Here is a 3,205-nt window from a genome sequence, read left to right on the forward strand (position 1 = left end):
AGAGACTAAAGGCTAAATTCACAACCCTGCCCCGTGGAAAATTGAATTGACTTCTCCTTCATGGAAACTTCTTAAAGGCATAGAGGTTGTTGCTACTAATAGGATTTCTTCCATGATCAGAGAAATAGGTTTCAATGTAAGTAACCAATTATGTCAAATACATGCACACTCATCAACGGTGGCTTTACCTGCTGGAAAATGTGACGGTTCTCAGATTTTGCCTGGCTAACTGCCTGGGTCAAAAAAACAGGTTTGGAGCAGACAAGCATGTGGTTGAAATGCGATGATGGAAATCTGTGTAAAACTGGTATGCCTGGTTTAGCAATGCTTGTCACGTCCCGCTTTCGCAAATACTACTATTTCCTTTCTTTCCTGATACAAGAGCTAGGAGTGAGTTTTGCTGTATATACCTAGAGCAAATACATTGCCAGCGTTCTCGTTTTTAAGAAATGAATGTGAAAATGTGGTAAGAAACCTTACAGTAAGTATAATGGTGTTGCCAATGACAAAATGTATTTTGTCTTGCAACCCAATAATTTTGCACATTGGTCTGGAAAATAAATTTGCGTATCTAATCTTCATCAGGCCACATGATGTTTTCAATTTTGTATAAAATATGTCACTTAGGGGAAAAACGATAGATGCTTATGACCGAGATACACAAAGTATAGTGGGAACATGATGCAATACTTGGTTGTAGTTGCCTCGACGTCCAGGCACGTATAATCACTCTTTTATGAAAATGAACTGAAAATACTAGACTCCGTAGTTACTTAGCTGTTTAAATTATGCAATAATGCAGTGCAATGTAAAATTATGGAAACAGTTTTTGTCACATTTGCAGCAGCCTTTAGAAAGGATTTAATCCTTGCCAAGAACTCTGTCAGGAATCTGAAAAAAAAAACAACCCAGACCCTGTTGCTCCTATTTTAACAATGAGATTATACATTTTACATACTCTGAGATAGTCTTGTTACTTTGATTCACTGTATTTGGGAATATTTGTGGTATGAAGAAAAACCAGGAAAGTCTGAAGACTGCAAATGTCTAAAGTAGGTAAAAACATTTCTAGAAGTTGTCAAGTACATTATGCATATACGTATAAATTAAATGTTTAAAATTACTCAAATGAAATGGTAAACAGTGTATTAATATAACTCAGAAACGTATGTCCAGTGTTTTATTCATTGCAATAGTCTCATTTAAGCCAGTAGGAACTACTTAGTAACCGACTTTGTACAGATGCCTGAATCAGCCCAAACCTCTATGTAAATTAATGTTAACCAAGGTAATGTTGATGCCGCTGGTCGTTGTCAAGGGCCCAAATTTAACACTCACATTTTTATTTAGGAAATTAGAATTAAGGTGTTATTAACATATTTTGGTTTTTCAGTTGTCCAATGTAAAGGAGATTTTTTTTTTTGGTGCTTTTAAATGTTGAGAATAAGTATGTCAAAGCTGTCGGGCTTTTTTGTTGGGTTTTTTTTTGGTGAGGTTTGAGGTCGTCTTCTGTGGCAGTGTGTAGGAGAGACCTGAAAATCGTCTTACACCTCAGCTTGCCACAAACTGCAAATGGTGAAATGACAGTCAGGTAAAACCAAAACAGTCCTGCTAGCTTTTTCCGCCCTCACTGACCTGTGAAGGTCAAACATCCGAAGAGGGCAGAACGATGCATGAAGTTTTGTTTGTATCATTTCTGTGTATGAGAAACTTACTTTCTACTCCAGTTTTTCTGTGCTGAAGCGCGAGATGTGGGCGGGTACGTGCTTGGTACAGCAGAAGATACATCCTATGAATAAGGGAGAGAATGTCTTCCCTTTGAGACTTAGGCGGCAGGAACGGTAGCTGTCTTGGCAGAGTCAGTACGTAAAGGCTGGTTGTTTCACCGTAAGCGCACAAGTAGCAGGTTTTCAAACAGCGACTGGGGAGATGGGGCAAATGTACCGCGTGAGCGAGCGGATGAGGTGGAATAGCATGGAGTGGGGAGAGGTCAGGCCGTTGGGATGAGGGAGTGAATGGGAGCAGGTGGATTGTAGTGTGGAAAAAGTGGGCGGTGAGGGAGCAGCAGGAGGGCAGAGTGGGAATAGCAGCGGGAAGTCTTTTGTGAAGCGGTGCATGCCATAGCTGGTTCATTGCGTGAAGCTGTGAAAGGTGGGAAAGACGTTCAGCTTGGGGGTGGCAGCTATAGAGGAGGTACGCTCTTGTTTTATAAATCAAGAATGGGGTGGGGGTGGTAGCGAGAGGCTGAAAATAAGCAGCGAAGGGGACGGGAATGGCAATAAACAGGAGAGGATGGCAGCGTGTGGCCTGCTATTTAAAGCAGCGACTGACATAGGAGGTGACGGGGAGGTACGTAGCAGGTAGCGAATGGTTTGGGGGTGGCAGTGGCAAACCAAAGGTCCACATTGCTTAGTTCAGCTCTTAGAATAAAGTCGCAGTTTGCCAGGCAGAGGCAAGAAAGAGAAAGCAAGGAGGTGATGTTTGTGCCAAGGCAAAGCCCTGTTCATCCCATGCTTGGCTGACGTTCCCCACGCTGAGCGCCTGTGGCCGGCGGCCCTGACCCGTTGGGCTCTGGTGACCCGGTTCCCACGCCGGCTGGCCGGGCTGCCCGTGGCGAGAAGGCAGCTGAGATCGGCCTGCAGCACCTGCAGCTGGCCAGGTGTCAGGGCAGGAGCTCAGCAAGCTCCGGACAGGGGTTGCTCTTGCCCGGGGCGGGTTTCGGCTCAACACCCCCGCGGGGCTGCTGCCCGAGAAAAGCGAGAGCCGCAGAAGCGTTGAGGAAAGGGGCCGTGGTTTGCAGCGGGACCCGGCCTGCAGGCTGAGGGGTGGAGGAGAGCAACACACCCTTGAGCCACCAAAAGTGGACGCTTGCGGATGAGCGTCCTCACGAGCCAGGCGCAGATGATGCTCGTTGGTGCGCTTTCCCAAGCCCCAGCCATGCGCGGCCTCCGCTAGGCTCCGGTAAGGGGCTCCTCTCCAGGGGCGTGCCCGGTCTCCCCGCGGCTGCCGGTGTGGGCTGGCGGGGCCAGGGCCGGCCCGGCGTCTGGCTGACACTGCGAGGGGCAGGGAGGTGCCGGTGGGACGGGGCACGCCGCCGGGCGCGGGTTGGCGAGCGGGGCCGGGCCGGGGCGCGGCGGGGGCGGTTTGCCGCCCCGGGCGCGCCCCCCAGCTCCTCCGCCGGGCCCGCAGGTGGCGGCGGAAGTGA

The sequence above is a fragment of the Aptenodytes patagonicus genome, chromosome 1 (assembly GCF_965638725.1).
Source record: "Aptenodytes patagonicus chromosome 1, bAptPat1.pri.cur, whole genome shotgun sequence".
Lineage (NCBI taxonomy): Eukaryota > Metazoa > Chordata > Aves > Sphenisciformes > Spheniscidae > Aptenodytes > Aptenodytes patagonicus.